Source organism: Triturus cristatus, chromosome 3_2, assembly GCF_964204655.1.
Source record: "Triturus cristatus chromosome 3_2, aTriCri1.1, whole genome shotgun sequence".
Classification (NCBI taxonomy): domain Eukaryota; kingdom Metazoa; phylum Chordata; class Amphibia; order Caudata; family Salamandridae; genus Triturus; species Triturus cristatus.
In genome coordinates this window covers 495,342,099-495,356,305 of record NC_140584.1, presented here as the reverse complement: position 1 = coordinate 495,356,305, position 14,207 = coordinate 495,342,099, and the positions used below count along the sequence as shown (strand labels likewise).

At 50.5% G+C, this 14,207-nt stretch overlaps 1 protein-coding gene across 6 annotated transcripts in view; it reads left to right on the top strand.

Annotated features, from left to right (window-relative positions):
• SBF2 (SET binding factor 2) overlaps window positions 1-14,207 on the top strand; it is a 2,080,461-nt gene that overhangs the window by 1,992,981 nt on the left and 73,273 nt on the right. The window lies entirely within an intron of this gene.

Sequence of the window (14,207 nt, the reverse complement as noted above, 5' to 3'; positions counted from 1 at the left end):
CCTGGGAAAAGCCCCCATCACTCCCACCAGTAAACCATCTTAAGCCAGTCGATATCGATCGGCTCCCGTACGCCCAGATGTTTTATTTGTTCCTCCCCTCTCCAGAGAGTCTAGTGATATATGCCTTGCCCTGGTGATTTCCCTGCAGTCCCACCAGATAGGAAATTAAAGAATTTGGAAGCCGTGAGGAAGAAAGACTTCTCAGCAGGCAGTTTGGCTCTTCATTCCCTAAATGCTGCTTGTTTGCTCGACAGATACACCCAAGTTTTGTGGAGCATGGTGGGAACTGTGGTGCCAAACCTACTGGACCACCTCAGGAGGTAGGTAGTTTGTAATTGGCAAGTTGCCTCTGAACAAATAATCAGAGTCAAGCTAGATACTGCTTATTCAGTGGCCAATGCCATGGGCTTCTCAGTAGCCTTACGGAGGCATACTTGGTTCAGGTCAACCAACTTTTCTGAAGATGTCCAGCCAACGCTAATAGATATGCTCTTTGATGAAGCACATCTGTTTGCGGGCAAAGCGTATGCTACCCTGAGAGATTTAAAGTGGCGAGAGTGACAGCCAGAACTCCGCACCTCTAGTACCAGCTGGACACTACAGACAATTTAATACGTTTTAAAGGTTTTCGAGGGACTTCAGCTTTCGGCAGTGCTGGCCATCTTTTCTCCCCAGCAACAAAATCAATTTCTCGGTCAGTGGATACAGAGGCTAAGGTAGGGGCTGTCAGATCTAGCATCCTTCTTCCTCCTCTTACCCACCAGGGAATTCGATTTAGCTTTCTCTTGAAGGAGCATGTGGAACCCTGGGAGGACCAGTATCCTCTTTTCTACTGGGACCCATCACCCTTAGTCCCTTCAGTCTAATCATCTGCACATCCTGCAGCAAGATCGGGCTGCTGTACTGCAGAAAGAAGCAGTGGATTTGGGCTGGGGTGCTATTCTCTGTACTTACTGGTTAGTTTGTCCAGATTTTGATGGACAAAACCTATGTGATGTTCTACATCAACAAACAAGAGTGTTTCTCACCTGCTCTGTTGAGAAGCATTAAGATTATGGGCGTGGGCTCACCCGCATGTGATCTTGCCAATTGGCAATCATCTGGCATGGTCTTTGCCGACCACGGGTGGTATCTCCATCCAGAGGTGGTGCAGCACATCTTTGCACAGTGGAGACCCATCACGTGGACCTCTTTGTGACAGCGCCCACTGTCCACAGTTCAGTGCTTTTCAATATCCGCTTAGGGGGCCCCTGGAAAAAGAGGGTTTTAAGGTGGAACCCTACACTTCACTAGGAGTTTCCTCTCACACCCTTGATTGGAGATGGAGCGAGAGAGGCATTACCTGTACCTTGCACTCACCCAGAGGAGTCAGCAATTGATTCTTGCCACTGTCCTTCCTACAGCCTCCGGTGGTCTTGGAGTGGCAACGAAGGTGTGCTGTGCCACTGCCTGCGTAGAGATGCCTGCTGAGACACTGGATGCCTGCGCCGGGACTCCATTCTAGATTGGAGGCCCCTGACTTGGGCAGTGGTGGTGGGTGCGCATAGGTACGGGTTGGGGCACTGAGCATCACTGTATGTGGGGCCTGTATTTAGGCCCTCTCAGGCTGCTGCTGGGCCGCCCCCAGAGGGACGAACTTTATTTAGGGTGGTTGCCGGCCCTGATTGCTTGGCCTGGGCTTGCTCATCAGCGGTGCTCCCTGACGTGGGGTGCTGATAAACGGGAGGGCACTGGAGCATTGTAACCTGAGGTGGCCCGGGAGATCCTCGCACTTGGGGTGCAAGGGGGATTAGGGGGCTTGGACTGCTCGTACCCCACTCCCTGTCGTTGACCTCCTGCCTACAGGGAGAGATGAAGTAGGTCTGACTGCAGGGCCCGACACCCTCCTTTGAATCTGGAGCATCATACTGCCACATTGCCACAGGGAACAACGATTTCTGATGGATACATCTGCCTGTGGATTCCTCACCTTATGAATATCCCCTGCGCCAGCATTCCGTGGAAATTTTTCCTAGCTCTCCACGCCGACGAGGTCGTCACAATGCCATGGCTCCGCACGCTGGTCCGCACGCGGCTCCGCATGACGTCACTGGAGCCATAAGAGGACCACGTCGGCGTGATGATGTCAGTCCCTTTTATCCGCACTGTCGACGCTAACGTTTTTTTCTGGGACTCTCCATACTTTTGACTGGATACATTGTTATTTCGATTGTATCTTTCTCTCTTTTGACATGTCTGGCTTTAAGCCCTGTAAGGAATGCAGAGGACATATGTCTATTACTGACCCGCATGAACACTGTCTTGGGTGTTTGTCGTCTGACCACGACGTCGAGGGCTGTTCTTCCTGCAGAAAGATGAATCCTAAGGCTCTGAAGGAACGGGAGGCCAAGCTGTATATGGCCAAGGCAAGGAAAGAGAAAAGGGGTCGAAGAAGGTTGAAGTCCAAGTCATCGACTTCGCATGACACCAAGAGAAGGCATAAGAAGAAGAAGAGACAAGCTTCTCAGCGTCGGTCTTCGAAGGCTGTGGAGTCTAGGTCGCCTTCTCCAACTCCTCGACGTCAAGTTAAGGACTTTATCTCTCCTTCTCCTTCAGTGTCTCCTCAGGTGACTCTGGTCAATTCCCCATCTTACAAAGGAACTACGGAGCAGTCATCGACGCCGAGATTCTCACCGATTTCAGAGGGGGTGTCGAATCTGGCTGATGCGGAGGTTCCTTCAACTCCTACCGCTCTGCCTGTGGCTCCAGCGGCTCCGTTTCTAGAGGTGCCTTGTTTGGATCTTGAACCGGCTCAACATCTACAGTTTCCGGCGCCGGGTTCAGATCCATCACATTTTCTAAATGCAATGTATGGCGTGTTCGCCAGGGCCTCATACCCCTCTGGTGCACCTTCGGGTCCCATGGGTCCTTTGGCATTCAATTTGGGTGTGCCTCAATGGTATCCACAGGCCTCCTTTCTGCCCTTCATGCCAGCGACGCCGTCCTGGCATTTTCTGGCTCAGAGGATGTCGACGCCGTATGAGCAATCCATGGCTAGCTACATCCTGTGAGGCTTCTCGGATTCGATCGGCGCCGGCATCACCGCCGGTTACTACAGTGGATCCTTCTTCTCCGCTCCCGGAGCCGTCGACCCCACGTGTGGTCCTGCCGACGCCACAGCTGAAGATGTGCTCGAGGAGAGAGGCGCAGAGGTTGTTGGAGGAGGAGCAGTACCAGGCGGGTGAGAGGGAGGAAGGAGAGGTGTATGGCACAGAGGATGTGTTTGATGACTTGCGTGAGGCAAGTGGACTTGATGTTTCTCCTGAGTGGGACTTGTTTCTCAGAAGGCTTTCCCCTCGAAGGAGGTTGCTCCGTACCATTCTGTGATTAGGAAAGCTGCGGGTCTTTTGGATTTGCAGCTTCCTATGGCTGAGTATAAGCCTAATCTTCTTACGGAGGTGCTCCATTCTCCCTCCTCGGTGTTTGAACCACTCTTACCCTTTAACGATGCTCTGACTGAGCCAATACTTGATGTTTGGCGCAACCCTCTTTCTGCGCCTGCGGGTTCAAGGTCAGTGTCCAGAAGATATAGGCCTGCTCCTGGAGATCCAGTGTTTTTCATCTCACCCCTATCCTGAGAGCTTGGTTGTACAGGCTGCTTTTTCGAATCAGTCTACAGGGGACTTTCCGCAAGCCCCTGCCGACAGGGATTCCAAGAAGCTGGAACAGTCTGCGAAAAAGGTCTTTTCTTCAGCTAGTATGGCACTGAAATCTACCAACGCAACTTGTCTCTTGGGTAGATATATTCATGCCTTAATGGACTCTGCCAAACAGATTCTTCCTAAATTATCTGAGGAAGACAGGGGTAATCTGAGCGAGGTGTTGGCGGACTCTCAGGTTGCTGCTCGCCAAATCATCCAGTCTGGCTAGGACATGGCGGATTCTGTTGCCAGAGTGATGGGTTCGTCCATTGCAACAAGAAGACATGCGTGGTTGAGGTCTTCTGGGTTCCCTCCCGATGTTCAGGCGGCTCTTCTTGATCGGCCTTTTGATGGGTCTAGACTTTTCGGAGAGAAGGCGGATTCTGCCTTGCAAAGATTAAGGACAGTAAGATCACGGCTAAATCTTTGTGTCTGCAATCACAGTCGAGAGGTTATGGTTATAGAAAATACAGAGGCTTCAGGAAGTCCTCCTTTCGAAGTTTCAGCAGCAGCAACAACAACAAACCCCCTTGTATAAGTCCGATAGGGGTAAAGGCAGAGGTCGCCGTGGAGCTGGGCGTCATCCTTCCTCCTCCTCCTCCTCCTCCTCTACCTCCCCAGCCCCTCCTGGTTATGCGGGAAAGCAGACCTAGATCCGCCATCCCGGATCATGTAGGTCCTGTGGGAAGTCCGCTTACCCATTTTCTACGAGATTGGAAATTAATCACTTCAGACCTTTGGGTTCTAGATCTCGTAGAGAATGGGTACGCTCTTCCCTTCAGGGAATTCCCTCCTCCTTACCCTCCTTGCCAAGGATTTTGCAAGGAGGATCATTTACTTCTCCTTCAGAAGGAGGTTATTGCCCTGTTACAAAAAGGTGCGATAGAGGTGGTTCCGGAGCAGGAAAGGGGTCAGGGATGCTACTCCCGGTATTTTCTGATTCCCAAAAAGAATGGCAGGTTACGTCCCATCCTGGATCTCAGAATTTTGAATCTTTATCTCAAGAAGGAGAGATTCAAGATGCTCACCCTAGCGCAGGTTCTTCAGGCGCTGTAGCAGGAGGACTGGATGGTGTCCATCGAGTTGCAGGATGCGTATTTTCACATCCCAATCCTGAAGTCGCACAGGAAGTAGCTCTGATTTACAGTTGGGTCGCAACACTACCAGTTTGCGGTTCTTCTGTTTGGTCTTACTACTGCACCTCGAGTCTTCACCAAGGTGATGGCAGTGGTGGCTGCCCATCTCAGGAGGTCGGGGATTCCTGTTTTCCCCTACCTGGACGACTGGCTTCTGAAGGCAGAGACGTCAGAGATGGTGCTTCATCATCTGCAGGTAACAGCTCAGCTGTTGTACAATTTGGGTTTTTCGATTAAATGTACCCAAGTCTCACCTAGTGCCCTCTCAGCGCAATCTGTTCATAGGGGCGGTACTGAATACCACTGTGTGTCGAGCTTTTCCTCCTCCGCAAAGGATTCTCGACATTCAGAAAATGATTCCCTTGTTTTACAATGAAGCGGTTGTTCCGGTTCTGAAGGTCCCTTGCCTGCTCGGTCTGTTCGCCTCCTGCATTCTATTGGTCAACCATGCATGCTGGCACATGAGGGCGCTCCAGTGGTGCCTCCGCAGGCAGTGGTGTCAGCACAACGGAGATCTCAGGGAGTCTGTCAGGATCTCCGGAGAAGCTGCAGTGGATCTGTCTTGGTGGAGTGTGGAGGGCAATTTGTCTCAAGGAAAGTCCTTTCATCTTCCTCCATCGGTGGCCACAGTGATAACAGATGCCTCTACCCCAGGGTGGGGTGCTCATCTGGGGGATCTGGAGATCAAGGGTCTTTGGTCTCCAGAGGAAAGATTGTCTCATATCAATCTTCTGGAATTGCCGGCGATACGTTTGGCGCTCAAGGCCTTTCTCCCTTCCCTTTGCGGTCAGTCGGTTCAAGTCCTGACGGACAACACTGCCGCGATGTGGTATGTCAACAAGCAGGGAGGAGTAGGGTCGTACCGTCTCTGCAGAGGGGCTTTGCGACTTTGGTCCTGGGCTCGGGACCATCAGATTTGCTTGATGGCAAATCATCTGGCCGGGGTGCTGAACGTGCGTGCGGACAGTCTCATTCGGCAGTTCTCCGCAGACCACGAGTGGAGGCTTCATCCGGATGTAGTTCGACACATCTTCCGGACGTGGGGGATTCTTTGGGTGGACCTGTTTGCCACTCTCGAGAACGCGCATTGCCCGTCATTCTGCAGTCTCCAGTTTCCGAAGCAGGGGGCATTGGGGGACGCGTTTCAGTTGAGTTGGAGCTCACAACTCTTTACGCATTTCCTCCCATACCCTTGATTCCTCGGGTTCTGAGGAAGCTTCGCCAAGACCGGGCCCAAGTCATATTGATCACCCCGGATTGGCCAAGAAGGGTGTGGTACACAGACCTTCTTCACCTCTCGTCGCACCCTCCGCTCCATCACCCTCTCAGGGTAGACCTCCTCTCGCAGTCGGAGGGCAGGTTCTTCACCCCCACCTCCAGAGCCTGCACCTTCATGCCTGGAGATTGAATTGGGCAACCTGAATTCTTTTTCTCTCCCGCGTGACGTGGTGGATGTTATATTATCGTCCAGGCGACACTCCACCAAGTCTATCTACTCCTACAGGTGGTCAAAATTTGTTAAATGGTGTGGAGAGAAGTCTATTGATCCCTTAAAGGCTCATCTTTCTGATGTTCTTTGTTTTTTCGCTTCATTTGGCCCAGCAAGGTTGTGCTGTAGCCACTGTTAAAGGATATTTGTTGGCTTTATCGGCATTTCTTTGATTGCCTGATCAGCCGTCTCTCTTTAAGTCTCTAATAGTTTTAAGGTTCATTAAGGGGCTTACTAACATGTTCCCACCCACTCTTTTTATTATGACCCAGTGGGATTTGAATTTAGTGTTAACTTTTTTAATGGGTTCCACGTTTGAACCTATGCATAGGTGTCCTTTAATACTGCTGACTTTTAAAACAGTCTTTCCTTGCGGCTATCACTTCGACTAGGAGGGTGAGTGAGCTTCAGGCTTTGAGTTCAAAGCTTCCGTTTTTGACCATACATGCTGAACGGATGGTACTCAGGACCAGGGCTGCTTTTCTGCCTAAGGTTGTAACTCCCTTCCATCTAGGGCAGTCCATTACCCTTCCTACTTTCTATCCTCCCCCTCACCCTTCCAAGGAGGAGGAAAGGTTGCACCGTTTGGACCCTAAGAGGGGGATTAGTTTCTATCTTGACAGAACAAAGGACTTCCGTCAGGATGATCAGCTCTTTGTGGGCTATGTTGGACGTATGACGGGCAAGGCAGGGCACAAGCGCACTTTATCCGGGTGGATCATCTTGTGCATCAAGATTTGCTACGTTCTGGCTGGTAAGGAGCCTCCTGTAGGCATTAGAGCTCACTCTACCAGAGCTAAATCGTCTACTTCTGCTTTATCCAGGGGTGTTCCTGTGATTGACATCTGTAAAGCTGCAACTTGGGCCTCCCTCCACACTTTCGCGAAGCATTACTGCTTAGATTCCGAATTGAGGCGGGACGGCCATTTTGCGCGCTCTGTTTTACAGGACTTTTCGGTATAGAAGGGTGGACACCCTCCTTCGGGAGCGGGACTGCTGTGGGATTCTATTCATAAGGTGAGGAATCCACAGGCAGATGTATCCATCAGAAGAACAAGTTACTTACCTTCGGTAACGCTTTTTCTGGTGGATACAGTATCTGCCTGTGGATTCCTCACTGACCCAGCATCCTCCCCGTTGTCCACCCTTGTATACCATTAAAAATTGATATGATTGTTTCATATTGTCATTTTGTATTGCCTCTGTTTGCCTTTGTGTAGGTTTGTAGGAAATGCTTGCTTTCTTTCGCTTTCCTTTTTCACTTTACACTGTGTGTATTTGTATGAATACTGTGTACTATGTATGCATTGTTTATATGGTCGGTCCGCCCGTTTGCCTCGGTGGCACGGAAAAAATGGGTGGAACTGACGTCATCACGCTGACGTGGTCCTCTTATGGCACCAGTGACATCATGCGGAGCCGCGTGCGGAGCCATGGCATTGTGACGACCTCGTCGGCGTGGAGAGCTAGGAAAAAGTTCAGCGGAATGCTGGCGCAGGGGATATTCATAAGGTGAGGAATCCACAGTCAGATACTGTATCCAGCAGAAAAAGCGTTACCGAAGGTAAGTAACTTGTTCGTTAGGGCCTCTCGCCCTCTGCCCGTACACGATGGCATACCTCGCCACATGGGACTGCTTGTGCCCCTCTCTCTGACTTCTCCTCGTCCCAATGAGAGGTGTTGTGGGTCCATACTCAGATGGGAACTGGCTGATATTGCTGTGCTTGCCATCTGTGCGCTGGCCTGAGACCACTACTAGAGGAAAGACTCCTTGGGCCATGCTTGCTAACATCCTTGTCTGTACTTTGAAGGGGCGCTCTGTGCCTGTACAGTGTTCCCTCCCTGAGCCCCTGTACTTGGACTACTTTTAGGAGTGGGCAGGTTGACCCATCGTACTTCTTGATTCGGGGGCTATCTTGCTGACCTTCCTTCCCCCTCCTCCTATTGCCTGGAATACAACTACCTACTGATGCGGCCCTGCAATAGTGGATCAAGGGGAAGCGCAACGGCCACTAGACTTATTCACTGGGACGCCCGGGAGCGCATACTAGTGGACACGGAGGAGATGTGTTCCAGACACCCCCCTCCCCCGAGAGGGGAGGCTACAACGGAATCAAGATGGCACTGATTCGCGTGTGGATGGGGCTCACTTCCTGACACAGGTACATGAACAGCAGCAGCAGACACAGGCAGCCGTGACACACCTTGCCTCCGAGCGTCACACCACCCCCTCCACTACAGCTTACAGATGACTTGCTGTCAGAAACTGGTTCCCTCGCCTCGTTGAGTAGCAATCCTTCAACTGGCCTACCGTATGTTACCCCACAAACTGCAGACCTGCTTGTTTGAACCACGTGTATTGAGAAAACATAATATTTGGTCACATGAGATGTTCCCCGCCACCCCCCATCTGTCTCCTGTGGTCACCTGCATTTTCAATGACACTGGCATACATTGAAGTTTTAACTCCATGTCATAGAAATAGATTTGGCAGGCCTAGAGGTGTGTTTGCCTCGAGTATCTTCTCCTCTTCCCCTACTCACTTTGTGGTTCAGTACTGGCTCACATCACTGGTCGCCCCACCCCGAATAGGCAACGTTCATTTTAGCTGGAGGCCTCAATAAGACTCCACTATTAGAGTTCCCACACTATGGGTCTCTTAGTTCACTATTTGGGTAACCGCCATTCTTGCGCTTACCCTGGGAAGGGAGTTGGGGATTACGTTTTATTGTTTTGCATGTCATAGGCCACGCTGTATGGCGGCATTGGGTTGCCTACATACCCATATCGCTAGATAACCATGATTAAGCTACAGATAATCACATGGAACGTTCGCGGGATGGAGACAGCACGTAAGCGACACCTGGTCCAAAAGTACATACGGCTGTGCAATACACACAATACACTCACAGCATTCCTCCAGGAAACATATGCTGCAAGTGGTGAAGATGTTTGCCTACAAAATCGCTGGCGCCTGGAGTATTATAGCACCACCTATTCTGGGTTTGCCAGTGGGGCACCTTAAGGTGCCTTGCCAAGGAAATAGACCCCGAGGGACGATACGTATTTGTGGGGAGCCAACTTGATGGCCGCCTGCTCCTGTTGGGTAGCATATATGTGCCAAATGTGGCACAACAAGCATTCTTGGGCCATCTCACGGTTACACTCTCGCCCCCATTACCTAATTCTCCCATTATGACAACTGCAGCGGGCCTTACGCAGTGGTTCGCCTATTGGTCTCTTTTAGACAGCTGGTGCACATTGCATCCCGATGCGAAGAGGTACTCCTACTACTCCCTGCCCCATGATCTACATGTTCGGCAGGACTGTATTCTTTGTCATCCGACCACTCACTCGCAGGTTACACATAGGGAGTACCTTAGTCTAACTTTTTCTGACCATAACCCACTACAGCTACACCTTGAGTGGGGATCCCCTCGTCCACCCATCTCTACCTGGCACCTTCAACCAGCTGTGTTGGAGCAATTTGCATTCTGGGACACGACCCGGGATGTGTTGTCTCAGTATATGGGGGAGAACTGGGTCACGGCCACGCCTAGACCTATAGAAGGGGAGGCACTCAATGTGCTGCTCTGTAGGCACTGTATCAACTCTGGGGTGGGGGTGAGGGTGGATCTTAACACGGAATTGACTGCACTTGATCCCTGGGTGCCCTGGAAGCAGAGTCCTGTAGAACCCCTGCAAACTGGCAGGCACTTGTGGACGCCAAAGAATGACATTTCCAACTAGTAAACCAACTGCGATGTTTAGATTTTAGGGCCTAACAGGCCAAGATGCATATCGAGGGAGATAAATCTGGCCGGCTATTGGGTTGGTTGCTCTGCTGTTATGTCCATCCTCACCAATCCTCATGATTCGCCAATCCTGTACAGCACCATCATTAGTCAGTCAGACATACATACTGCCTTTACAACTTATTATAGATCACTACATTCCCCCTCCGCCATTGATCGTGCTGCTAATATACAGGCCTTTTTTGAAGGCCTCCTGCTGCTCACTGTCGATCCGTTAGGCCGAGAGGATCTGAGGCTGCCCATCACAGAACAGAGCAGCCATTTGTGGATCACCTACATGTAACACTCTTAGATTGGATAGCCTTCCGGTCAAGTTCTGTAAGGCCTATGAAGACCTCCTTGTCCCTAAATTACTGGAGTTTTAGACACGGGAAGGCTACCTCCTACTCTGCGCTAATCACTTATCGTTTTGTTGCCAAAACCTGACCAGGTCCCTTTAGAAGTGATGTCATATCGCCCTTTGTTTCTTAGGGACGCATTGAAAAATACTTAGCAGGGTTATCGTGTGCCATCTTCTAGAACATATGCCCGAGCTAGTGCATGCAGACCAGAATGGTTTTATCCCCAATCGCTCAACCACCCTCAACATCTATAGGTTCCATAGAGTGTTGGAGCTGATTCTGGCCCACTGGGTTTATGCAGCTTGCCTAGTGATCGATTTGGAAAAAGACTCAGTGGACTTCACCTACATGTTTGCAGCACTGCAAAACTCGCCTTCCCCAGATGCTTACTGCGCCTCATCCGCCTCTTTAATACAGCCCCCACGGACCGCGTTAAAATAGGCCAACTAATGTCGGGAGCGATAGAGATCAGCCGGGGCACACGACAGGGATGCCCACTATCACGGCTCCTCTTCGTGTTGGTAATTAAACCTCTTACCCAACGGTTACGGCGTGATGGGTCGGAGTGGGGTATTCACTTGCGGGACAAACTGCATGCCGTCTCCCTCTATGCGGATAATGTCCTCATTTATATTTGGAACATCAGGCAGGGGCTCAGAAGTATTGCGATAGGCCTTGACAAATTCTGAGCTGCTTCGGGCCTGGATGTAAATTGGACTAAGACCTGTCTGTTCCCCAGGAGCCCTGACTACCCGTCACATCACCTAACTGTGGGACCCCACCTTGTACCCTGGGAGTCATGCACATTTGGTTACCTTGGTATTCATAGTTATCATGGCACTCAGGACTTAAAAGACTGTAACCTTATATGGGCCATTGCCTCCCTGCGACCACAACTGACATTTTGGAGCACACTTCCACTTATTTTCATAACCTACTAGTCCCTATTCCAAGTTCCACATTCCGTACTCTCCATGGCATGTTAGGGACTTTCATTTGGAATAAGGGAATGTCATCGTTTTGGGAGCCTCATCTGGGACAAGTTGGTACAGTGCTGTATATTCTATTTATACCGAGTAGCCCTTTTTAGTTGCCGGTTGAAAAAGGGGGTTTGACTGCCTTTAACTTTGAGCACTATTATTTGGCAGCCCAAATGCAATGGGCAGCTCGATGGTTAGCCGGCTGCCTCTTAGCTGAGCTGGGCCTCCCCACATTGGATCGTACCGGCCGAGCAGACCACAAACTGTTCCTGTCATTGGGCAAACTTCCTGCACGATCGAACAAGCTCCTGACTATAGCACTTGCCAGCTACACTAGAAGCCTGCGGCTCTCCTCGACTCTAACATTGTACACGCCAGAGAACAGTATTAACTCCATGTGTCCCTTCAGGGAGTTGCTTGGGGGGAAGGGATGGAGCTCTGGGAGTCAGAGGGAGTAGATACCCTGGGTGCTCTATTCCAGAATGCCACCCTTATTTCATTTGAGCAACTGTGCGTGGATCATACCCTGCCCTTGTGCCATTTTCTGTCTTATCATACTGTGCTGGCTGAATTACAGCATGACTGGCAGATTATAGACACTGAACCAGACACACATCTCCTAGTACACGTGCTCCACATAATGGGTAGCGGATGTCGCCACATCACGTATTTCATGTGAGCATTGGCATTCACCACGCAAGACATATTTCACCACATCAGAAAAGATTTGGAGCGGGACACGGTTATGCCCATTCGCAGAATGAGGGAGGCAAGATCCTTCTATATCTGGGCAAACTCTCTTGCAGTGCAAAATGGCAATATAGTCAGCACAACATTCTGCATACCTCACGCCTGCGCGCTTACCTAGAATATATGACACTGCACCAACTTGTCCCAGATGTGGCTCCCAAAACGCTGACATGGCTCACATGTTTTGGACTTGCCCAGAGGCAATGTCGTGGAAGGATGTCACAGATGTCCTGGCAACCATCACAGGGAGGGAGAACCTATGCAATATGGAGGCAGGTTTATTCGGGCTGTACAGGCGTAGGAAGGCGTGAAGTGCCACTAACTGATTTATAGACTTGGCATTACTAATAGCTCGGGAGGAATTGCAATGAAGTGGAAGGATGACCACATTCCTGGATTACCATATTGGTACGCGGCCACCCCAAAATGAGGCAAGGCTGAATGGGTTGCACTCCATAGGGAAGAAGTTAGAGGCTTGCGCAAAGCCCCTATTGCACTGGAGTGGGACACACTTCTCCATGAGCGGCAGGTACTCTGAGGAGCCCTAATGGCCCGAGATAGATGTGGAGCTGTGGTGTCCCATACACTCTCTTGCACTCCCTGCATGTCCCCCCTCCCGACCCGTTAGTCACCCTATTGTCTCGTGGTTCGAACATTGCGTTTGGATACGGATCCTACGGGTGTCACCAACAAGTGCTGCTATGCATATATATTATGTGAGCAGCGATCTAGACCAGGGGTCTCCAACGTGTAGCTCGGGAGCTACTGGTAGCTCGCCAGTACCTTCAAAGTAGCTCTCTGAGGTGAATTCAAGCCCAGTATCAATTTCAGAGTAGGTGCCTATTAAAGAAGGCAGCACTGATCATCTCAAGACCCTAAGAGTGACAGCCAACCACAATTATCACAGTAACTCATACTAACACTCAAACACACACTGTGCCAGCTTATATGACCTGCTACATGACAGTCTGTATCCAATCTCAATATAATTTAGCCACAAGGAGATTGACCATGTTGCCGTCCCTCCTTTATCAGTCACAACAGTGCACCATCAGAAAAGTATGGCAGCAGTAGCCTGAGCTGTAATCAGTGCTGACCCACCAAAGTGCGGGACTGCAGGAATCAGAGTGAAAATGTGTCAGTTAGATGCATGATCAGCTCAAGGCCTGAGGAGAACAGGGTATGATCCAGACCAGAGAAAATTAAGAGATTCATCAACATTTATGTGTGTGCCCATAATAAATACTATTGCTTTCTGAAACTATGCCTGGTGCCAAGAACCGCCAAATATATATGCTAGCCCCATCATAAGAGTGTTATAATTGGCATAATTGTGTCCATTCCTGACATATGCAATCAGTCTGACCCTGTGCCTCATGGGAACAGTCCAGCCCGAACTGACAAGCCATGTCTTCCCTGGACTGGAAACAAGCTTCCTAGTACCGGTTTCTGGCATTTCAGCCGTCTTCAGCCAGGGTATGCTCAGACGTGAGTCCCTTGCTCACTTTGCCACTGGATTCTAGCAAGCCTGGCTGAAGACGGCTGAACTGGGGTGGCAGAGTGGGCTAAAGAACGGTGATGGATTAAACCCAGATCCGTTGACTGGGCGTGAGTGCTTGCAATGTTCAACACTCCGTCCATCATTTCCTTTGGTTTTGCTTTGTTCGCCATAAGTTGGCAGGGTATGCTCAGACGTGAGTCCCTTGCTCACTTTACCACTGGATTCAAGCAAGCCTGGCTGAAGACGGCTAAAATGCCAGAAACCGGTCCTAGGAAGCTTGTTTCCGGTCCAGCGAAGACATGGCTTGGCAGTTCGCGCTGGACTGTTCCCATGAGGCACAGGGTCAGACTGATTTGCATATGGCCATGTCTGAACTGGGGTGGCAGAGTGGGCTAAAGAACGGTGATGGATTAAACCCAGATCAGTTGACTGGGGGTGAGTGCTTGCAATGTTCAACACTCCGTCCATCATTTCCTTTGGTTTTTGCTTTGTTCGCCATAAGTTGGCAGGGAATG